General features: G+C 38.0%; 1 long non-coding RNA gene across 1 annotated transcript in view; it reads left to right on the top strand.

Annotated features, from left to right (window-relative positions):
• Positions 1–15511, top strand: part of LOC123612167 (uncharacterized) — a 91894-nt gene extending 76383 nt beyond the window's left edge. The window contains exons 7-8 of the long non-coding RNA XR_012504585.1: positions 13609–13651; positions 13759–15511. This is a non-coding gene — a long non-coding RNA (uncharacterized LOC123612167). The remainder of the gene's footprint in view (positions 1–13608; positions 13652–13758) is intronic.
• The last annotated feature ends 9399 nt before the right edge of the window (positions 15512–24910 follow it).

Below are 24910 nucleotides of genomic sequence, written 5' to 3'. Positions count from 1 at the left end.
GCGGAACAATGAACAAAGATGTCATGTGGGAAATGTTCATTTTACAGCAATGTATTGCACACCTCCCATATGCCAGATGGGGTTCTTGGTCTGGGAATACAGCAGCGAGCAGGGGCCCTGATTGCATGGGGTGGGGAGGTGAGGGGATGGAAACTGACAAATGATCGAACAAGTAAGTATATGCTGGGCGTCAGAAGGTGCTAGAGAGAAAAATCAAACCTGATCAGACACATAGGGAGTACCCAGGGGTCTGGGAAAGCGCTGCTTTATCCAAGGCTGACAGAAAAGTCCTCTCTGCTGCAATATTCGTGCAGAGCCTTACCCGTGGGAAGTGAGGAGCCGGCCATGCGCGTATCTCGGCAAAGAGGATTCCAGGCAGAGAAAACAGAACCATTTGCAGTGGAGGTGACAGCAAGCTTGGTGTGTTCAAGGGACAGAAAAGAGGTCGTTGTAGAACAGCAAGCGAGGGGGAAAGTAGTCGATGAGCTCTGGGAGGTAGTGAATTGCAGATCACGTAGGGCCCTGTGGGCCATAGCAAGAAGCTGCCGGAAAGTGGGAGATGATAAGCGAAGGGATGGAGGATGGGGTTCTGAAGGTACAGGTGATTTATGTAGGGATCCTGGAGAGTCCAGCCCATCGTGCCTCATACCCAGGTGGTGTACAAGTTGCGTAGGGCTCTCTTTCGGTAAAACGCTACTTTTGTCATTTAAACGATTATGGGATGAAAATGTTGGTAAAGAAAGGTAAAGCTGAGGTGACAATTCCTTATCAGCTAAAGATCCAAAAGTGGGTCATTTTTTTCTGTCACATCTATTCCTCAGAGGCTCTGTTTTCTAGCAATAGCAAGTTTTCTAGCAGTGGGATGCTTTGATTCAATTTATACTTGTCCCAAACTCACTTTCCATGGGGAACATCTTTGCTGATTTTACCCTCAGTGATAGATGGTTTAGACGTTTGAACTGCGTGGTTTTTAGGTAAGTCTGCCTTTAAAAGTGTTGTTATTTTTTGGTTTTTTTGGTAGCACCTAGTTTTATGTTCAATCACTTGACAGGTTCCCTCTTCTAATTCTGGAGGAAAATTTACTGTTTGAACATTTTACAATTGGAGGCAAAAAGAGAAGAAAAACGCAGTTGACCGGTTGGGAAGAATAGGATTGTATCTACTTTTTTTCTTTAAATTTGTGTTAAAAACACTTTTGCAGTTTCTTAAAGATAGAGTTAATTGCTATAAATGGATTGCAACCCGTAGTCAGTCTTTCATTGCCATAATCTGATATTCAAAGTCCTACCTTTTGTGTAAGGTAGGTACAGTTTCCGTTTTCTGGAATTTTACATGTTAAGAGACATCACATCAGGGAGATGAGACACAGAACATATATACACATCGTTTTATCAACGTGGGACCGTGAAACCAGGTCCGATAACATACAGTTCTTCACAGTTACTCGGTAGCTACTTGCAGGTATTGTCCAGGTTTCTCTTATTTTTACACCATCTGAGACTTTGTATCTAATTTTTATCACCTCGCCCGACCTAGCCTGACTAGTTAGTTATGCATTTGGGTTAACACTCATATTCTTTTAGCCAGGAACCCACCTGCAGAAAAGAGTTAATGGTTTTGTCATTTATAGTTTCGTTCAACTGGACCGGATTTCCTCCCCGCCTCTGGCTGAAACTGACTGAGAGAATGACAGTTTCACTTGTGGGGAGGAGAAATCAGCAATTTGGGAACATGGAGGGTTTCGTGGAGGAGGGCCTCGTTTGCTCCTTCCCGTCCTCCCCCTCAGGTAGGACCTCTGCGTTGGGCAAGGGAATGAGAGTTCGCCCGTCAGGAGGAAGCTGACCCACTTGGATGAACTGCATTGGGAGCTGAGAGAGGATGATGTAGACATGGAGAAGGAAGGATGTAGGGGAGCCTCAGGGTACCTGCACATCTCTCTGGTCCTCAGCCCAGGTGTCCTTGAGCCCTGGCCGGATGTCTATTCCTGCTTATCTCCTGGGAGATGAGGGGTGTGTTCCTGATTTACTGAGCAAGGAATTCAGGAATGGGCATTCAAGACATCGTCTCCCCTCCTCTCCCCCTGCATACAGCTGTCTTAACTGAATCTACTTTCTAAGTGTAATATACAGAGGAAAACACACGGATTACCCCTAAAATCATGTGTTCTGTTCGGTCTTTCCTCTCAGGCTGATCACATCTGATGGTCTCCTGGGGCTTGAGCCGTTTTGCCCCATGTGCCCTGGGGATTTCCCCCTTTCTTCCCCCATATAAACAGGCAATTTGTTGCCCCTGGTCTCAGACCTTGATATTTCTGCTTTTGACTGGCGTCTATTCTGGTACGATTGTGTGGTAGCTGGGCACTGCAAAATGAGTCAGTTCCTGCAGTTTGGTTACAAGTTCTCAAAAAGTATTTCAGAATGTGGATGTGGTCAGCAGAGTCATTTTCCAGGCATCTCAAAGGAAACCCACATCAACTGTAACAATTGAGCTGCGAACCAATGGCCCTGCACAGCAGAGCTCAGCCTGCTTTTCCTCAAAGGAAAGCCTGTCGTGGTCCTCAAATCTAGCCTCCTCTCCAGAACTTAAAGGAGAATTCTTCTCTGTGCCTGCAAATCACATTTTAGCTGTTACCATTTGCAGAAACAATGCAGTGGAGGTTTTCAGCCTTCATCACTTTTGGAATGTGGGCCCAAGTTTGACATCAAAGAATTATTTTTGTGAAATGAAGTCTTACAGAATAAGAATGTGATTAGTACACAGTGTGAATTGGAGCTTAGAGACAACCTTTGGTGATTTTCAGCTAATGCACTGAGGAAGAGCTAAAATGGTTTATGTTCTACTGGAATATATGGAAAGAGAATTATTCTGTTTACTCATTAAGTTCTGAACCTAGTAGCAATACTGATAAAAATAATTAAGTTCTTTAAAAGCTTTAAAAGAATTTCAAGCTCGTCATACCATTGAGAGAATATTTTAGCTCAGCATAGGTTTTAGGAAATAATCACTGTGAATCGTTTATTCTCTTGGGCCCTCATGAATTATGTAAAATTTTGATTGAGTTGTTAGTTACCAGTCTTGGACCACCCATTAAAACTGATGGAGTTTTCAATAGTAAGAAAACAGACAACATAGGGAAAAAAATGGATGAATGGATGACAGACACTTCACTAAAGACGATATACAAATGACAGATATGCACATGAAAAGATGTTCAACATCATTAGTCATTAGAAAAATGCAAAGCAAAACGACCGCTACACACCTGTTTGAATGTCTACACTTAAAAAAGCTGACCACCCCAAGTGTTGCCATGATTTTGGAGGATTGAGAACTCTCAGGATACATGTAGGTAGAAACATAAAATGGTACCAACATCTTGGAAGACAGTTTTGCAGTTTCTTAAAATGGTAAACATACACCTACCATTGGATCCAGGAATTCCACTCCTAGAGAAAAAAAAAAAAGCGTATGTCTGTATGAAGACTTATAGATGAATGTTTACAGCAGTTTTAAAAGTAATGGCTAAAAACTGGAACCAACCCTGACATCCATCAGCAGGTGAATGATCACCAAATGGTAGCGTATTCATACAATGGGTACAACTCAATAATGAGAAAGACTGACCTATTGATATAGGATGTAGTCAACAGCACAGATGACCTTGCACTCAGTCAAAGAAGCCAGACCAAAAAAAAAAAAAATAGTACATACTGTATGATTCCATTTATATGCAATTCTAGAAAATGCAAAGAAATCTGTAATGTCAGAAAGCAGATCTGTAGGGGCGGCAAGCAGGAGTGATTATAAAAGAACACGAGGAAACATTCGGGCTGGTGGATAATTTCACTACCTTGATGGTGGTGATGGTTTCGTGGGTGTATACGTATGCCAAAAAGTATCAAATTGTATGCTTTAAATATATGCAGTTTATTGTGTGTTAGTTATTCCTCAATTTAAAAAAAAAAAAAACTTTAAAAAATGAGCCATCATTGTTACAGTGGATGGAGGGGTTTTAAAGTGCTCTCATCTGGCAAAGGAAAGACGTAACATCTCTTAGGAAAGAAAATGCCTGGTGAAGTTTTAATGGTCTGGGGATAGAAATAGAACCTTCTAGTACAGATGAGAAACCACAGTTAAGTGGTGAACATAGTAAACGTTACCACTTTAGTTCCTCCTGTTTACAAGGTGTGTAACAAGTGGTTCAGAAAATTATCTTGTCCAGCACTGTGGGAGCAGCCGCCTGCCTGGTTGGTTAGAATTTGCACTTAAACACAGCTACAGTGGCACTCACTGTCTGATGCGGATTAAAGCATTTGGAGCAGGATTCAGATCGCAAAGACAGGGAAATACTACCTTCATGTTCCATCATTGTCAGAGAAGTAGAATGTCTTCTGTTTGAATTCATGAAGTACGTGCATAAGCCTCATTTTGTGTGGGTGGTCGTCTCAGTGATCCCATGACAGTTGTTTGCCTGGATCACAGAGCCCCCATCATCTCTGGCAGAGTTGCCATTCTTCCCAGGGCACCTTGCTGCTTCCCCAAACTCATGTCACTGAGTATTTGGCGAGGACTTTTTGCTTACCAATTTGTTGGGCGGTCCCTTCTATTTGCAGATGAGGTGTTCATGGCAGTGATCCCCTCTAATCCTGCTCCCCCATCTGTAAATAGATAAGAACACAACGGCAGGCATCACGAGGTTGTTGCAAGGGGCAAAGACTCGGATGTGAAACAGCTGTGAGCGCCAGACAGTACTGTATACGCAGCGGGTGTTGACATTCACTATGTGACCGCCTTCATCCGGCCTGATGACTGATGGCACGGTACTGAGCGAGTGGCTTTGTTAAGCCAACAGGGAAACATGACAGCTTATTTCCATCAGTTGCACTAGGACTTCCATCAAGGTTGCCATGTTTCATAATAAATGAAATCTAGTACACTGGATTATTTTCAGTTCTTCTTTTAAAGATCTAAACAGTCATTAGTTTGGCCCAAGTGACTGAAACCGGTGGCTTTGAAAGGAGACAAAAGTAGAGCTAAAAGCAGGTACCATTTGAGTTTACTCAGCCAAGAAGATTGGCCCATGCCTGGCATCCCTTTGCCCCTTGGCTGTGTTGATTGACATCCCTCTTCGTTCTTTCTCACTTTCAGTGGCCCTCTCTCTTCTGTATCCCTCTTCCTTTTTACATCCCTGGTTTGGGGGCAGCTGCCTCAGCAGAATTCTTGACAGGTCTGTTGTCACCCAACTTCTCCCCAGCGTACACGATACACAGTGTGGGGACCAGTAGAACCTTGAGTACTGTCTAGGATGGCATTTCACAAAACATATTTTCAGGAGATAGGAAAAAAAAAATTCCACGGTCCAGTAAGTTCAGGAAAATCTGGGTTGAACATTGAAGAGGTTTCTTTCCTGCAGGACTTCTCAGAACCTTTCATATTTGTATTGAAACTTCAAGAGGCACATATGGTGCATTTGTAACATTTCCCAAATTTAATAGATTCAGAGAACTGTGTGGGGTTTTTGTGTGTGTGTGTGTGTTTGTGTGTGTGTGTGTGTATGTCTGTGTGAATCATCTCTTGGTTTAATACTTCAAAGAACACACTTTGGGTAATGTTTTGTAACCTGTTATTTGATAGATTGGTAAAATGACAGTTTTCCTAAGAGTTTTCTGTCTGTCTCTACTGGCATGTCTGAGGTTTTTGTCTAAGGATGAAACCCAATTGAGGGACTACCTATTTTGTTTTTGTGTGTGTGTGTGTGTGTGTGTGTGTGTGTGTGTGTGTGTGTGTGTGTGTGTGTTTCACCGAATCCTCTAGATTCTGCCCTTTTAAGTACCTTCATTGATTCCATCCCTGACTCCGTGGCCCGTCCTGGCTTCCATAGGGGCAGACATGAAAAAAAAATGATGATGGACATGAGAGCTCCCTCCCATCTGCATAGGGTTTGCATTAACTTTTTAGTGATCGCAGTAGGAGGATGAGTTTGACCTCTCAGCATGAAAAGGATTCTCACCATATGGAGTGTGGTTTTATAGTTTGTTCCTCAGACTCCAGAAAGTTTAATCAAGATAAGACTTGGAAGACAGAGCGTGTCAGAATGACTAGCAATTGTCGGTGAGAAATTTGAACAGTCTCCATGCCATTGACTATGAGCTAGGAATGGGAGGCAGGAGAATGAACATGGGGTTCGGGACGTTGAGTCGGGAAGGGGAGCAGACAGTTCTGGGCTTATGAAACTTGGATCATTCCTGCCTTGTGACATCTAACCGACAGGATCTAGAGACACAAGCTGGGTATCCCAGGAAGGCTTGGTCTTGTGGTTCGGATTGTTCATCAGGTTTTGAGGTTGACTCTTCCTCTAGAGTCACCATCTAACGTCTAGTGTGTTCCCATCAGACGATGAGGGTTCCGCTTCATTTCTGAGCTCCTTTCTACCCCGCCTTTTCTCTCCATGAGAGGATTTCTCTGTTCCTTTTTGACTGGAAATTAACCCCTGCAACACATCACTATTTACACTCTCCCAGATCACCCGCCACAACACACACACACACATTCTCTTGTCCTTCTTCAACCCTTCAAGGTTGTACTATCCTTTAGTGCCAAGTCCCTCTCCTGACTTCTTTCTCCACTCATAGAAAGAGGAACCAGATTTCCCCCACGTTACTTACCATCAGTACAAACAGTAATTTTGTTTCTGTCATTTTCCCTATCAACCTAGCGATAAAGTTTGCTACTGCTGCTGTTCCCCACTCCCCGACCCCGCACAGGAAGAAAGACTTCCTCCCCTCATCTCTTGACTTTTCCCAGGCTGGTGAATAATCTCCCCTTTCTCTTGGATTCCAGGTGCTCACCTTTTCTAACTTTTTTTTTTTTTAAGACTCCTGAGAGTCACTGGTCCCATATCCTTCCCCTCCCAACCTTCTGGTTTTCTCCATCTCATAAACTTCTTCTTCTGCCTAGTTCATGGGACCCCCTTGGAGCTGTCGCCCCGTTGATGAGTGCCTTGGGGTTGTGGTGGGGCTCTGGGCTTCTCTGCTACCCCTTTTTGGCTGTGTTGACCGATCATCGCTCCTCCCTGATCTTTGTCACTTTCAATGGCCCTCCTTCTTCAATATCCCTTTTTCCTTTTACATTCCAGATGACTTTGGTGACGATCTCAAAAATTCATCTCCCATTGTAAGCTGCAAGCTTGATCTTTTGATCTTTTCTTACATTATGGTTTTGAATCTGATTTTTAATTAGATTGATAGCATTGCTTTAAACACTTAACATTTGTTCTACAAAATCGTCCATACCTTTTCAAAATTCCCCAGATCCCCAAATCCCAAAATGATGCATAGACGTAGTCCAGCATCAACTGAGAAGGAGAGAAGAAAGAGGCAAAAAATCAAGGCTTTTCAGGCCCTTAGTTTGTATATTGAGTTATTACCACCAAACAACTTTTGGTTTCCTTATGTCCAGTTGAAGAACCAATCCCACATCCACTGGGCGGTAACCACTCTGGGGGCAAATACTTGATTGTGTAGGTTAGGACTTTATGTTGCTGTCTTCCATTCTCTAGAAGTTTACAAATAGCCAATTCCCCCCCCCCCCTTTTCCTTCATTTAACACGTACCAGAGCAGTCGTTATAAATCTCAATTAACTTTCCCATTTTCTCTTTGTTAGTTACCCAAGTAGAATTCACATCTTCCTCCTGTTCCTCTTTGCTGTCTTGTGGGTGTCGTATCTGCTAGGTCATCAGATAGTATCAGAAAGGCTGATACTTGATATCTTTAGCCCACCATCCTTTTCTAATCGTTTTTATTAGCACCTCCGTATCTTCACACTTACCTCTTAGCTGCCTCCCCTTGCCTTCTTTTGTGGTATGAGCCATTTACGCAAAGCACACAATTTTAGAAATCAACATACGACCATTGACCTCATAATAATTGAAGCCCAGTGTGAACGCCTGGTGGATATCGAAGATTTGGGGAAGAGGCTTCATTTGATCACAGAATATACTTCATTTCACAGCCATCACAGGCAGGGGAAATTGCAACAATGGATGTTCCCTTTGTTCTTTCTTCTGTCCTCTTCTCCCAACCCTTCGCCATCACCTGTTCAATTGTGTTGATTTTCCCCTTTCATCAGAGTTTACTTCTCTGACGAAGGAAGGCAGTTGGGATAGCTTTCCTGAGTTTCAAGGACTCTTCCATGCTACAAGGGATTGTATTGAAATGTTCACTTTGAGACAGTGCTTTCACTAGTCCACACTTCTGCTGGGAAAATATATTCCTTTACAAATAGCTTGATCCTAGATGCACCAACAAATATTGTAGAAAGTTACCCTAAAACTAAGATGGGACATGAGTAATATTTAAAGAGTAAAGAAATAGAAGAATTTTCCTGAAACAGAGATACTCTCCCACTGTTTTTGGTTATTTTTTTTTTCTCAGGGTCTTTTTTTTTTTTAATTGAAGTATAGTTGATTTACAATGTTGTGTTAATCTCTAGTGGATAGCATAGTGATTCGGTTACACATACATTTATATATTCTTTTTCATATCCTTTTTCATTATAAGTTATTACAAGGTATTGACTTTAGCTCCCTGAGCTCTACAGTAGAACCTGATTGTTGGTTATTTGTTTTTTGAAGTGTATCAGTACAGGTGCCAGGCCCTTCACTCAGATTTCTTTATTTGACAAATATTTATTAAAAGATGACTGTGATCCAGTGTGTAGTTCCAGTGCCTGGGGAAATCCCCAACGATTGGGACTCAATCCTTACCTTCAAAAGAGTACGTTCTCACAGGGAGACTTGTTTCTAAACAAATAATTGAAGAACAATTTGGCATGAGTTTCTGGAACACAGACTGAGGGATCAGGGAGCTGGCCCTGAGTAGCACGCAACTAAGGAGGCCTTCAAGAAGCCCCCTTCTCGAACATTCTAGAAAAGTCTCCGAGCCAGGCCCAGCAGAGTGAAGGGGAACTGGGCAAGCAAGATGCAGAGGCCCAAGGGTCTGCTCCTCCCTTATCCATCTGAGCTGAGTGAAACTTGATGGGAAGGGTCAAGGGAGACCAAGCGAAGAGTTTTATACCATGAGAACTTTCAGTGACAAAAGGAGTTCTGTATAGAGGCTTGGTAGAGATTCTATTATAAATAAAACCTGCAATATTAGGTGTATATGATGTCGGTACCTTTAGAAAACAGGCCAAGGCTTAGAAATGAGACCAAATTTAGAAAGACCCCAGCAATAGTCTAGAATAGTAATGGGTTGATGGTGATGAAAAATCTAAGTCAGGAATTCTTGGGAGATCTGTTTTTTTTCTATTATTTACAGGTTTAGAAGACAGTCACCTTATTTTGCTAATCTTTTTTTTTTTCACTTAGCATGGATAGAATGCAAATTATTTTGTGTCTTTTTTCTCAATGATAGGAGTGCCTCACCACTATTGCACACTGCTGACATTGGGTAAAGAGAATTTAGGAATTTCTTTCAGAGAGGGAGGGAGTGACAGAGAAGAGAGATTTGCACATGGCTTTAGTGCAATTCATTTATGTAACTTGTCCTGAAAAAGGCAGTTACTTAGGTGAAAACTCTACTTTTTCTCTGAATTGCTTTTAATGAGTAAAATGATTAGTGTTTTTATCCGATGATTATTTTTTAAAAAATTTGGTTTTTTGTTGAGACGGATTAAAGGCATGTGCCTAATTGCTGAGTATTATTTTGGAAGAACTGGTCTGAGTCTGTCTTTATGGGCTGTGAGTGGTTTCGCCTTTAGAAGCTTGTTTTAGGATCTTGTGCCAACCCCATCCTTTCCCAGGCCTGTTCAGACTAGAATTATCTGGCAGGGAATAGTTTTGTTTTGTTTTGTTTTTTTGAAAAAAAAAAATGAGCAGGAACATCTCGGAAAATGTTCACCTCAGTCTTCAAGTTGACTTGCAGAGCAATTTACTAAATAAGCGATGTGCGAATCAAGTGACCATCAGCTGGTGTAAATGTTTTCGGTCTGTGTGGTCACAGGATCTCAGGTATGCAGGAGTTGGCCGGGCTACAACCACGAGCTGGTTATGGTGAGACCCTGGTTCCAAGCCTCTAACGTAACACGCGAGGAATCCAAGTTCACAAGAACATACTTTAATTAGACACCTGTATTTAAAAAGTTGGTTTTCCCTCTGGCACAATTTCACCCCGTGGTACCCTGCGTATATCCGTGTGCATTTCTTCCTGGGCTACAGTTAAGAGTTAATTAGACTCTTTGTTTTTAGCCATGTGGAAGGCAGTTATTTTGTCTGTTTGTCTTTTTGTAAACAACTTCATTGAGGTAGACTTAATATACAGAGAACCTGCACGTATTTAATGTGTAGAATTGGATGCTTTTAGACGCGAATGAACACCCATGATACCGTCACCACAGCCAAGGTCATAGACATGTCCAGTACCTCCCATAGCTCCCTTCTGTCCTTTTTCTTTTTAACGTATGTGTAGTCAGAACACTTAACATGAGATTGACACCAAGGGAGACAACTTTTGTTCACTTTTGAAGTAAACTCTTTGCTGGAGGAACACAGTGCTGTGTGTTCTGTCAAATCCATAATAGAAGCTGCAGTGGTGGACTGTATTCCTGTTTGGTTACAGAAGGCTGCTGGCTACATGTGCTAAAACACGTGAAATATCACGGACGTGGGCTGGAGGGACCATCTAGACACCTAGAGCCAAACTTGGCAATTTTGGCTCAGGAAAGTTAACATCCTGGTGAGGCTATGAAATTGTTCATCCCTCTTCATTTACTGCCCTTACAGTGCTTGGGGTCCAATTTTTTCTCCAAAAATGACAGTTTCTACAGTTAAGGATGCAAATTATGGGGGTGGGGTGGGGGTGCAAAAGAGAATCATCCAGGTAATGCCTTCAAAAGACAGGCATGTCTCCTCTTCCTTCAGTTGAATGACCCACGAAGCAGCATTTCTTTCATTTCTATAGTGAAACTTTGATGAGAATATCATTTTATATCTGTCATTAAACATCAGCGGGTTTCTTTACTTCTTGGTGTGGTTTATCGGCCACCCTTGCTCTAATTCTGGAGAGGAAGCTCTTCAAATTCTAGGTGAATGTTGCAAGAAATGGTCTTTATCCCAGTCCCAAATGGGTTTTCCAACAGCAGATGGCAGGCTTAACTTTTAATTAGTCTTTTCCTTCCTTTAAAGTCTCTTTCCCACTCTGTGTACCTCAAATAAATGGTCTTTAGCCAGAATGGATGCTTGTTTGTTTGTTTATTGTTGTCTCTGTTTCATTTATTTGCACTGTGAATAGGACTTGAGCAGTGAGTACCTTGGTTACAGCTCTGCCACCTGTCCCTGGGGTTTAGCTGTCTTCTTAATTATTAGATAATAGAATTATATAATTTGCCATTTTCAGTTGGAACTTAATTCTTTTCTTTGACTTTGATTTGCGAACTTCTAAGATGTATTATTGGTTAATAGTCTCCGTTATATTATATTCCTTATATATTCAATTCTCTATATTTTAATAAACTTTACAATGTGTATTATTGGTTAGTGATTGACAATAATCTATAGAACAGCCTTGAATAAAATTTCATTTATAGTTTTTTCTTTTTTTTTATGACCTAGATAAATCTAAAAGAAGACGGCAAAGACCATTTTAACTTTATGGTTCTTTAGACTTAGGAAGATTTGGAGGATACTTCAGGCGAGCTTTGAGAATTAAAAATACCATTCTTTTAATCCAGATGTAGACCAAAATTTATAAGAGATAATCCTTTGGATTTTTTTTTTGTTAAAAACTTACCAAACTAAACTCTTGCCTCGCTTTAATTATCAGCCTTCTTATTTATAAAAATAGTTTTGCATATTTAGTTTGAGTGGTTAATGAAATGTCAATTTGTATGTTCCAAAAATGCTTTATTTTACATTAATGGTGAGACTCAGCCAAACCTGTACGAAGCAGTCTTTTTTCCTACCTTGGTATGTACACCCTGGCTTTTTAGGCAACGCCAATGTATACTTACAGTTGGAGTTGTTCTTAATTTATTTTAAAAGAAACCCAAGCCATCAAACAAAAACCTACTTCACTTTATAAGTCCCACCCTCCTCCTTTCCTAAGAGCTAACCACTTGGCGAAACACTATTCTTATAACTCTGAAAATTAGACATCTGTGATTAGAGTTAAATCATTCCCTTGCAATTTATATTATTTCAAGCTCTGAGAAAGCCGGTCATCTTTTCTTATACTTGACACATTTTTTTAAACGTTACTTTTTCTGGCAATGACTATTTGCATTCCAGCTGCAGGTCCAGTCAAACTGTGTATATACCTTCAAAGTTCTGAGCATAGCTTTTCTCTAATTGATCTTAGCTTTCCTAAGTCTTTTAGAAGTGATAGCCAAAGCATTGTAAATTCCGAAGAGGGTCAGATTCTAAAACGTGTGTAGTTGGAGCAAAGCTGCATGGTCATTTACAGTCTTAAAAAAAAAAAATCCTCAAAGTTGAAAGCAGTAATTGGCTACTGTGGTCACATTTTAATATAAAAACACCTTCTCCAAGACGGGGCCTTTGTTCTGACTCTTGCCTCTTCTCTGCGATGTTTTCTGGCCCCAGGTGTGCACATAGTTCTCCTCCTCCTCCTCCTCCTCCTCCTCCAGGAGTCTGCGCAAAAGTCACACTCTGACTACCTTCTGGAAAATAGCATTCCTCTATGAAATGACCGTACCTACGTGTCGAGTTTCTTTTTTTGTCTGGTCCTTACCTTCACCATAAATCTTAGACTCTCAGTTCCACGAGTGTAGGGTCTTGGTTCAGTGTCACATCCCCAGTGCCTGGTGGGAGCTATGGAAAAGGCACTCAGTAGGCATTTCTAGGGTGAATGAATGAATCAGTGAATCAGTCAGTCCATGACGAGGACACCCATCCTCTCACGACATCGTATCATGGGAGGAAAGCTTGGAACCAACATACTGGAGAGCTGCTGCTTTGAATACCTTGCAACATGCTTTTTTTGCAGTTTTCTGGTGTTTTAGACATTTGGTAAAAATACTCTATCATCTTCAGTTTATAGGGGAAACAGTATATTTTTACTGCAACTTACTTGCCCTATGTGCAGCATCACTAGATTACCCAAAGTTAAAATGGCATCAAGTGAACAAAAATGCTCCAAGGGCACAATGAAATGGTAGATTGGATTTTTGGTTTGCTTGCTCATTTGTCTTTCTTTTATATATATATATATCTATATATATCTGTATATACACAAATATATATAAATGTATATGTATTTTTATAAATATATAAATAAATATATATATTTTTACATTTTACTGCAAAAACACACCAGTCAATTGTAGATTTCCTCACAAACAAGCATGCACGCTAAAAGGTCAAGGATTGTCATCTTTTTTTGTTTGCTGCTGGATTTTGAGCCCCTGATAAGACTTTCTAGCACTTTCTATTACTTAGTCAGTATATGTGTAAGTAAATCAGCCTAGAGGTTGGTTTAAACTTCATTCATGGGATTATTGTCCGAATGTCACTAAAAGAAGATAAGCGGTTGAAATCTCTTGATACCATTTCCATGTCAGTTTCCAGAATTGACGTCTTCTCTTTCCTTCCACAGAGCCCTTTACCAGGAGGCTGCGGATCCTCCGGCTGCTGGATGTGTAGGTACCCTCAATGGCTCAGTAGCCAGTGTAGATCCTGTCTTTGGTAATCAGTAGCTACATCTGGCTACTGGGTCTCTGATGGCATCTTCTACCTTCCGTTACAGCGTCCTGAGTGCAGCGATTGGAGAGTCCTCAGTAATGCAAGCTTTACCTTGATTTACACAGAACATACACCCACCCAGAGTTAAGTTCTGGGGTGATGAGTCTTCTGTTATTAGATGGAGTGGGGGACCGTCAAGGTCTTGTGAATAACGAGATGTATTTGATTTCAACACCACAAATGGAAGGAATCTGTATTATTTTATCCATGGATTGTTTGTCTCTTTTTTTTTTCCCTCTCTCTGCCCCCTGTGGAAGGTATCATTTGGTCACAAAACTATCCTCCTGTCTGTCTGTCTGTCTGTCTATTTATCTGTCGATCTATAAATCAAGCATTTGGTTACAAAACTATCTACATTTATCTATCTATCTATCAATCATCTACCTACCTACCTACCTGTCTTATATGTCCATCTATCTTATCCATCTATCCATCCATCCATCCATTTATTCTCTTCATTTCTTGACTTTTAAATGGGCATTCTCAAAATAACGTGGTGATTTCAGTTTAAGGACATTTCACTTGTCGTAAATACATCCCAGCAGTGCATTGTGACTTGTGCTTGTCCTTTTCCCATGGTAGAGAATTTGAAAGCCAGAAATCTCAAATGCAAGCAGGCAAGTGATGTGGAAATCATATGTGGGAAGACTGGACAGGCCCGACGTCCAGGTCTGGGGCATGAACCTGGCATACAATGTAGATTTCTGTGTTTGATGGGCAACAGCTACATTGTCTGCTGGGTTTCAGGCTACCTGGAAACATGTGCTTCATGGCGGTTTCATCAATGCTTCACCTGTACTGTTTTGGAATAACTTTTCTAGGAGGCATAATGATCCGTGGGCTCTATCATTGGACAAAATGCAGAGAAAGAACCCCAGGAGGGCTGATCACCATAGCAAACACTGATTTTATTATGATTTTACCCAAGATGGTCAAATATCAGCCCAGGAAACTCAATGAATTGGACCCAAGGTGTAATGCTGTCTTTCCTTCTCTCTGCCTCAGCTCTCAAGGATGGGTCACTCACATGTTGTTATTAATTATTGTTTGGGTTTCTGTCCATATTTCCTATGGGCCTAACCACAATGCCCGGCTCCCTCACCATCCATTCCTCCTCGTTTTGGCTTCTTGCCCACCTACGGGGGCCTGGTTTATTTTTGTTCTGTCTTCACCACAGACAGCCCCATCATTTTTGTGAGTGATTCTCAGTCTCACCAAAATCCATCTCTCACTCTGCCCAGCATCGAATCCCATCATTTGCTCCCTGAAGTGAACTCTAGAATTGAGGGAAACTGGATTTTTCTTTCTTTTTTTTTTTTTTTTTTATTTTACCACTGTTCCCCATCTCTTACGAGACCAGAAGTAAAGTAGCTTTCTTATAGAATGACAGAGAACTTGTGAAGAGAAACCACCAGTCTGCAGGAGTAAAGGAAGAAAAGAATGATGGAAAATCAGTTTACATCTCTAAACACTAAAAAAAAAAAAAAAAGAAAGAAAAAATCAAGCTAAACCCTCAATTTTTTAATAATAAAAAGAATATGACTTTTAAAAGAGAAGTTATAAACCCTTGGTTGTATGAACTGGAGACTTTTCAGTAAGAAATCATGTCTTTTACATGAATATGAATTAACAGATTTAAAGTTGAAAATGAATGTAAGGAACGCAAGCAAAGTCTGCATGTAATAGCCGATGGTAATGATATAATGTATTTTGTCACTCCCTGCTGAATTCAATAAAAATAAAGCTAATGACTTGGAGCTTTTAAAAGACTCTACTTTTTTTTTTTTTTTTTTTTTTTGCGTGTGTGTGCTTCTTGGCTTTCTGTCCACCAGTCAGTTCCATCATCTGTTCTGTAGCTGTCACTGGCCTCTGTCGTTACGTGGTCAGGTTTTCATTTCCCTCTCAAGTCTGATAGACCAGTGTTGAATTGATCCTCAAAAGCAAGAATAAAGGTGCAAATGACTAGGGGGTATTTTCTCACTTTTTCTCAACTCTCACTCTGTGGGACCCAGGAAGGGATGGACATGGGTATGATGGCTCTTCTAAAAGAGTCGCAGCATCCTGGCTATATTCTTATTTTTTTTAACTTACCATTTTGAAACAATTTCAGACTTGAAAAAAGTTACCAAAGATGATACAAAGACAATGCTGGTGGGAGTTTAAAATGGTGCAGCTATTTTGGGAAAGTTTGGCAGCTCCTCAGAAAGTTAAACAGAGTTACCATATCTATGACCAAGCTCTTCCACTCCTGGGTATACACCCCAAAGAATTGAAGAGAGGTACTTAAGCAAATACACGTACACACACGTTCACAGCAGCACTGTTCCTAGTCATAATAGCCAAAAGGTGGAAACAACCCAAATGCCCATCAACAGATGAACAGATAAACAAAAGGTGATCTAGCCATATGATGGAATATTATTCAGCCATAAAAAGGAATGAAGTCCTGATAGCTGCCACAACATTGAATGAAACTTGAAAACACTAAGTGAAAGCAGCCAGACAAAGCAGGCCAAATATTGTATGATTCCATTTGCATGAAATGACCAGAATCTGCAAGTTTAGAGAGACAGATAGTGGTTGCCAGGGGCTAGCAGAGGGAGGGAGTGGGGAGTGCTGATGGGTAGAAGGGTTCTCTTTGGGGTGATGAAAATGTCCTAGAATTAATGTTCCAGTGATGGTTACACAACTTTGTGACTATATTAAAGACAAATGAATTGCACGCTTCCAAAGGATGAACTTTATGATATGTGAATTATATCTCAAAAGATACAGAGAGTGCTCACATACTACTTCTTATCAATTCCCCAGGTATTAACATCTCATGTAACTAACAAAATCAGTAAATTAACATCGATAGGCTAATATACTCTGGATGCCTCATTCAGCTTTCATCACATGTCTCACTGTTGTCCTATTTCTGTTTCAAGATCCAATCTAAGATGCTGTGTTTAGTTGTCCTGTCTCTAGTCTCCTTTAACCCAGAACAGTTCCTCAGCCTCCCTTTGTCTTTTGTGACTTTTGCCACTTTTGAAGAATACAAGCCAGTTATTTTGTAGGCTGTCCCTCAGTTGGATATCTCTGATGGTTCCTTCTGCTTAAATTCGGGTTCCACATGTTTGACAAGAATACCACGCAAATGACATAGTGTCATTCGTAGTGTGTCGTATCAGAAGGCACATTATGTTGGTTTGTCCCACTACTGGTGATGTTAACGATCATTTGGTTAAGTTGGTGTCTGATCCTGGCTATTTTCATTTTTCTTTCTTGCTTTAAAAAAATTTCCTTCTATCACCATCCTGTACTCCCATTTTCCTTCATTCCCCACCCAAGTTAGCTATGTTTAATACACATCATTTCATTTTTATATATTCTTGAAAAGACATCTTGTTTTTGGCATTCAGATATTTTTAATTTACACGAGTGGTACTGTCTTATACCTCATTCTGGTTTTTTTTTTTTTACTTTTTTAAAGTTAGGCACTATGTTTTCATGGTCAGTCTACGTTGCTGTCTAATTTGTTGCTTCTAATTCTGCATAGTACTCCATGGAGTTGCAACTACCACAGTTCATCTATGCCATTTCCAGTGATGGACCCCAAATGGGAACCAATTCCTTGTCACCACAAATAACGTTGTAATTAACATTCTAATACATGTCTCCTGGATGTGTGTAGGGAATTATTTGGAATATATGGTGAGGAGTGGAGTTGTTGAGTCATAATAGATAAACACACACACACACACACACACACATTCACACACAACATACACCTCAGAATGGTCTGATCGGTCTATGCTCCAGACATCAGTGAGTGAGACATCCTATGCTTATCTCTGCCAATAATTGATTCAGTGAAGATGTTTTTGCCGGTCTAAAAGGTGTCAAGTGGGGGGAGGGTATAGTGGGTGAGCACGTGATTAGCATGCACAGGGTCCTGGGTTCAATCCCCAGCATCTCCATTTAAATAAATGAATAAATAAACGTACCCTCCTCCCCCCAAAAAACCCCAAAAGGTGACATCTTCTTGTTTTAATTTGCATTTCTCTAGTTACTAAGGATTATGAACATCTTGTCATATGCATTTGAGCTTTGGGAGTTTTGCATCATTCTCCAGTCCATATCTTTTCCCATTTTTTAACTTTTAAAATTCTGAAATGTAGTGCACAGATGGGAAAATGCATATAAAGTAAATGAACAATTCACTGAGTGGATCTGTGTAACCGTCACTCTGGTCAAGAAATGGAAAATTGCTTGTACCCCCAGAAACACTATTCCTGTGTGTCTAGCCCAGCCACTATCCCTCCCCCTCCCCAAAGGAAACTCCTCCCCTAAAATCAAAAATTTTAGCTTAGTTTTGCTTGTTAATGCAATTTCTATAAATGGAACTATATAGTACATAATATTTTGTGTTTGACTTACGTTTCTCAAAAAGTGTGAGATTTCTCCATGCTTCATGAAGAGGTGTAGTTTGTTCATTTTCATTGCTGCACCTTAATCTACATTAATAAACATTTGGGTATTTCCATTTGTGTGTGCTTGTGAATAACCTTGCAATGAAAGTTCTTTCACTTATAGCCTGTTGGCAGATAGACACTCATTCTGTTGGAATATACCTGGGCGAAGAAGTGTTAGGTCCTAGTGTTTGGATAAGTCAACTTTAGTAGGTTACGTGGTGATTGTTACAGTTTATACTTTCCCACCAACCACGTATCGGAATTCCTGTTGCTCCACATCCTCACCGACACATTATTGTAAATCTTCTTAATTTTAAGAATTAAAATTCTGCTAAGTATTTAGTGGTATTTATGGTGTATTTAATATGATGATTAATGAGGCTGAGCCCCCTTTTATATGATTATTGGCCATTTACATACCCAATTTGGTACAGAGTGCCTGTTCAAATCTCTTGCTCATTTTTATATTGGGTTGGGTTACTTGTTGACTTGTAGGAATTCTTCATCTGTCCTGGATGTAAGCTTTTTGTTATTTTCTTCCAAATATATTTTACTCTGATTTCCCTTTCATTTTCTCCACTTCAATGATCAAAAATTCTTAATGTAATCCAATCTATCAATCCTTTCTTTCATAATAAGTACTGGGTTTTTTGTGTACCCTGTTAAAATCTTCCCCTATTCAAAAATTTTTTTTTATTGTTTTGCCTTTCACATTTAAATCAACGATTCTCCTGGAATTGCATTTTGTAAATTGGGTGTGTTAGACATCAGATTTCACTTTTTAATATAGGGCTATACAACTTACCCAACATTGTTTGTCGAAAAGACTTTCCCCGCTGCTCTGCAGTGCCACATTTAAGTCAACTGTCCATATATGTACGTATGTAGATACCTATTTTATTGGTCTATTTGAGTATTCTTGTGCCAATACCACATTGCCTTTATTACTAAACTATATAAGTTTTGATATCCACTAGAGTTGTTCTTTGCTATTGCTTGGGATCTTTATTTTAGCATCTTGCATTTGTGTTATAAAATTTCAGAATCCTTTGTCAATTTTGACAAAAAAGTTAGGATTTTAATTGGAATTGTAGTTAACCAATTTTGGGAGAATAGACATTTTTACTTTATTGGGGCTTCTGATACATGAATATTGGGATCTCTCCATTGGTTTAGGTCTTCTTTATTTTCTTACAGTGTTTCATAATTTTCCATGTGGAGCTCTTGTAAGTCATATGTTAGATGCATAGGTATCTGATCTTTTTTGATGCAGTGATAGGTGCACTTTGTGATGGATTGTTGTTGGTATATAAAAATGCAGCGTTTTTGTTCGTTTGTTTTGTTTTTACTTTGTATCCAGCAACTTTGCTAAATTTATTTGTGAATTCCAAGATTAACTGTAGATTCTTTCGAAGATTTCTTTGTGAATAAGTTTTCTTTCTACTTTCTTTCTATATTTCTTATTTATTTTTGTTTAGTAGTACAGTGTTGACTAGAAGAAGAGTAGATAGAGGGCATCCTTTTCTTAGTATCAAAAGGAAAGCTTTCAACATTTCACCAGTAAGTATGATGTTTACTATAGTTTCTTTGTAGAGTAGACATCTTTTAAGGCAGTTTATCTCTCCTCTAAGGTGGGTAAGAGTTTTTGTCATGAGAAGATAGTGAATTTTATCAAATGCTTTTTCTACATTTATTAAGATGACCATCTAATTCTTGTCTCCTTTGTTTAGTTAATGTGGTGAATTACATTAATTTTTAAAAATCACCTTTAATAAGATAATTTACATGTGTTAAAATGAAATCATTTTAAGTATAGAGTTCAAAGAGTTTTGGTTAATGTATATACCCATAACAGTCATTACAATCAAGATACAAAGCATTCTGTTATCCCCAAAATATCCTTTGTACTTCTTTTAAGTCAATTCCCATCCTTGCCACCACATAAGGCACACACTGACCTGCTTTCTATCACTGTAGGTTGTGTTGCCTTTTCTAGAGATTTATGTAAATGGAATTATACAATATGCAGCCTTTTATTTATTTTTTTTATTTTTCAAATTTTACTTTGATCATTTTTATGTAGGTATGATTTATTTATTTTTAATATGTAGCCTTTTGAGTTAAGCTTTTTTCACTTGGAATAATGTTTCTGAGATTCATTCGTGTTGCATGTATCGGTAGTTTATTCCTTTTTTTTGCTGAGTACTATTCTACTGTATAAATATCATACAATTTGTCTTTTCATCTGTGGATGGATGTTTGGGTTATTATCAGTTTTTTACTATTATATTATTATTTTTTTTTATCGAGCCATAGTCAGTTTCCAATTTTGTGTCAGTTTCCAGTGTTGTGTCAGTTTCCAATGTTGTGTCAGTTTCCTTTGTAGAACACAATTTTTCAGTTATACCTGAACATACATATATTGTTACTTTTTTTCGCTATAAGCTACACAATATCTTGTATATATTTCCCTGTGCTATACAGTATAATCTTGTTTATCTATTCTGCATATGCCTGTTAGTATCTACAAATTTTGAACTCCCAGTCTGTCCCTTCCCACCCCCCTCCCCCTTGGCAACCACAAGTTTGTATTCTATGTCTATGACTCTGTTTCTGTTTTGTATTTATGTTCATTAGTTTTTTACTATTATAAATAAAGCTTTTATGAATAGTTAATGAATATTCAATCTTTGTATGGGCACATGTTTTCTCTTGGGAAAATACCTATGAGGCACAGGTAGTTGTAATTTTAATTTTATAATTTTATAAGAAACTGATAAACTGTTTTCCAAAGTGATTGTATCATTTATGTGCTCACCTACAATTTATGGGAGTTTCATTAGCGTTACATTCTTGCTAACCCTTGGTAGTGTCAGTCCTTTTTAATTTTAGCTACACTAAAATTTGAATAGTATTTCATTATGGTTTTAAACTGCACTAATGATGCACTAATAATAGTTTTAAATTGCAGTAATAATGACTAAAGCAATTGACTTTCTTTTCATGTGTTTATCTGCCATTCATATATCTTCTTTGGTTAAATATTTCTTTATTTTTTGCTCATTCTTAATTGGATTGTTTGTCTTCTCATTACTGGGTTTTAAGAGTTCTTTGTATATTCTAGGTAGATCTTTTATTAAATACCTGTTTTGCTGATTTCTTCTCCCAGTCTGTTGAGTGCCTTTTCATTTTCTTAAGAGTATTGTTCAGAGAACAAAAGATTTTAATTTTGACATCTAATTTATGCGTTTCCTTTTAAGATTATCTTGCTTTTATGGCCTGTTGAAGAACTCTTTGCCTCTCCCATTGTCAGGAAAATTTTTCATTATGTTTTCTTACAGAATATTCATACTTTTAGCTTTTATATTTAGGTTTATGATACATTTCTGACTACGTTTTGTGTGTGGTGTGTAGTAAAGGTCAAAGTTCTTTTTTTCCATGTAGATTTCCAATTTTTTTGAGCATCATTTGCTGAAAAGATTATCCTATCCCTAATTAATTACTTTGTCCTCATTTTTAAAAAAATCAATTAACTGTACATGGGTGAGTCTATTTCTATGTTTTCGATTCTGTTCTGTTGACAGGTACATCTATTTTCCTGTCAATAGCACAATGTCTTGGTAACTGAAGCTGTATTGTAAGACTTGAAGTCAGTAGTGTATGTCCATCAACTTTATTCTTCTTTTTCAAATCTCATTTGGTTATTTTAGATCCTTTGCATTTTCATATACATTTCAGAATCATCTTTTTAATTTCTATAAAACAACCTAGTGGGAGATTGGGATTACATAAAATCTGTAGATATATTTGGGGAGAATTATTATCTTTACAATGTTGAGTCTTTTGATCTGTGAACATGGTGTGTATAAATGTGTGTGTGTGTGTGTGTCTGTGTATCCTTTTATTTAGGGCTTTGAGATTTTTTCTCAGCAATGACTTATATTTTGCAGAGTAGTGATCTTGTCCATATTTTGTTAAATTTATTCCAAGTCTTTTATGTTTTTTCAATGCTATTGAAACTGGTCTTTTTAATATCAGTTTCCAATTCTGCATTCTACATACATAGAAATACAATTGATTTTTGTATCCTGTGACATTGCTAAACTTACATATTTGTCCTAGTCTGTCTGGGCTGCTATAACAGGAGACCATAGACTGTGTGGTTTATAAACAACAGAAATCTACTTCTTACAGTCCTAAAGGCTGAGACATCCAAGATCAAGGCACTGGCAGGTTTGGTGTCTGGTGAGGGTCTGCTTCCCAAAGGGGATGAGGGAGCTCCCCAAGGTCTCATTCTATAAGGATACTAACCTCCTTCATAAGGGCTCCACCCACAGGACCTCATCACCTCCCAGAGGTCCTACCTTCTAATACCATCCCACTGGGGTTTAAGATTTCAATATGAATTTTGGAGGGACACAGACATTCAGTCCCTTGCAGTATTCTTGTAGCTTTTTGTAGATACCTCAGGATATTTTTTTTTCAAACATGGTCATGTTATCAGTGCATGAAGTCAGTTTTACTTTCCTATATATATATATATATATCTTTATTTCTTGTCTTATTATCCTGGGTAAGGCTTCAAGTACAATGTTAAATAGAAGTTGTGAGAACAAACATACTTCTCTTTTCTCTTTCTTATTTTTTTCTACCAATTAAGATGATCATATGGCATATCTTTTTTAGTCAGTAAGGTGAATTACATGGAATGTTTTTTCAAATGTTAAACCGACTTTACATTATACTATATTTGGTCAAAACATCTAATCCTTGCTAATATTTTGTTGACAATGTCTGCAGATTCGTTCATGAGGGATGTTGGTCTATATTTTTTCTCTTGTAATTTTTTTCTGGTTTTGATAACCCTGGTATCATAAAATGAGCTGGCTTCATAAAATGAGCTGGGAACTATTCCTTCCTCTTTTAATTTCTAAAAGTGTTTGCATCAGACTGGTAGTATTTCTTCTTTAAATATTTGATAAAAATTCACCAGTAAGTAATCTCAGCCAGGAGTTTTCTTTATGGGAAGATTTTAAATTAAGAATTCAGTTTCTTTAATAGATACCAGTCTTGAGATTTTCTGTTTTTTTCTTGAGTGAGTTTTCATATTTGTGTATTCCAAGGAATTTGTGTCTTTTCACTTTTTTTCCTGGTTGATTTCAACACTTTTTCTTTCAGTAATTGATAGAACAAGAATGCAGAAAATCAATGAGGATATAGAAAACTTGGATAACAGTATCAATCAGCTTAACCTAACTGACATTTATAGAACATTCTACTCAACAACAACATAATATACATTCTTTCCAAATACACATGGATTGCTCACCAAGCAATCATAAACATGCTAATAATCATAATCATAAACATAAATCATGTTCATAAACATGTTCTTATATATTTTAAGCAATTGAAAGGATATAGGATATGTTTTCTGGTATAACAAAATTAAATTGGAAATAAACAACAGACATTTGGAAAAACCCTAAGTATTTGGAAATTAAACAACACTCATCTAAGTAATCCAGGGATAAAAAAAAAATTAGGAAATATTTTGAACCGAATGAAAATGAAAATAGAGCATATCAAAGTTTGTAGGATACATTTAAGAGCAATGCTTAGATGGAAATGTATAGCATTAAATATTAATATTAGAAAAGATGAATGGTCCAATGTCAGTTATCTAAATTTCTACCTAAGATGCTGGAAAAAAAAAGAGCAGAGTAAACCCATTGTATGTAGAAGGATAGAAATGAAAAAAAGAACAGAAATCAATCCATTAGAAAATGGACAAACAATAGAAAAAAGTCAATTATGCCAAAGCCTAGCTTTTGAAAACACCAATAAAAATTGAAAAATCTCCAGCACAATTGATGAAGCGAAAAAGAGAAACCACAAATTATATGAAAAATGAAAGGGGACATCACTGCAGATTCTGTAGATATTAAGATCTTACTACTGAGTTGGATATATCCCTAAATTTTTCTTTTTGAGGTTGGCTTAGCTTATGACCTCTATTTTGTACCAATGTTAGAGTAAATATATTGTGTTTCCAAAAAAAAAAAAAAAATCCACCTTGGATTTTGATTAGAATTGCATTGAATTTATAAATTAATTTAGATTGAATTGAGATCTTTATAATATTGTTTTCACATCAAAGAAAATGAAATTTCTCCCCTTCTATACAGATCATCAATCATTAGTAAAATTTTTGTCTTCTCCATAGATGTCTTATATATTCTTGAATAAAATAATTCCTAGATAAATTACGGTTTTTAAATTTTATCAACGGTATCATTTATTTCTGATGCAGAAGAACATACTGATTTTTGTAAGCTGTTCTTGTACCTGTCAACTTTGCTCAGTTTATTAGATGTAACAGTTTATATTCTGTTGGCTTTTCTAGGGAGATAAACTTATCTGAAAATATTGACAGTTTCATATATTTCCTTCTAACACTTAATCTCTTATCTCTTTTTCTTTTCTTATGCCTCTGGTTAGTGTTTTCAGGACCATATTAATTAGTGGCAGTTTTAGTGGGTGTCTTTGTCTTATTCCAGATCTTAAGAGGAATGCATTTTGAATTTTCTATAATAAATATAATGCTGGAAGTAAGTTTTATTAAGTAAGAAAAGTCACTTCTATTCCTAGATTGATTTTTTTTTAGTCATAAGTAAAGAATTATGTCAAATTATTTTT

This window comes from Camelus bactrianus, chromosome X (assembly GCF_048773025.1).
Source record: "Camelus bactrianus isolate YW-2024 breed Bactrian camel chromosome X, ASM4877302v1, whole genome shotgun sequence".
In the NCBI taxonomy this organism is placed as follows: Eukaryota; Metazoa; Chordata; class Mammalia; order Artiodactyla; family Camelidae; genus Camelus; species Camelus bactrianus.
Note: the sequence above shows the minus strand (reverse complement) of the source record. Positions and strands in the feature narration are given on the sequence as shown.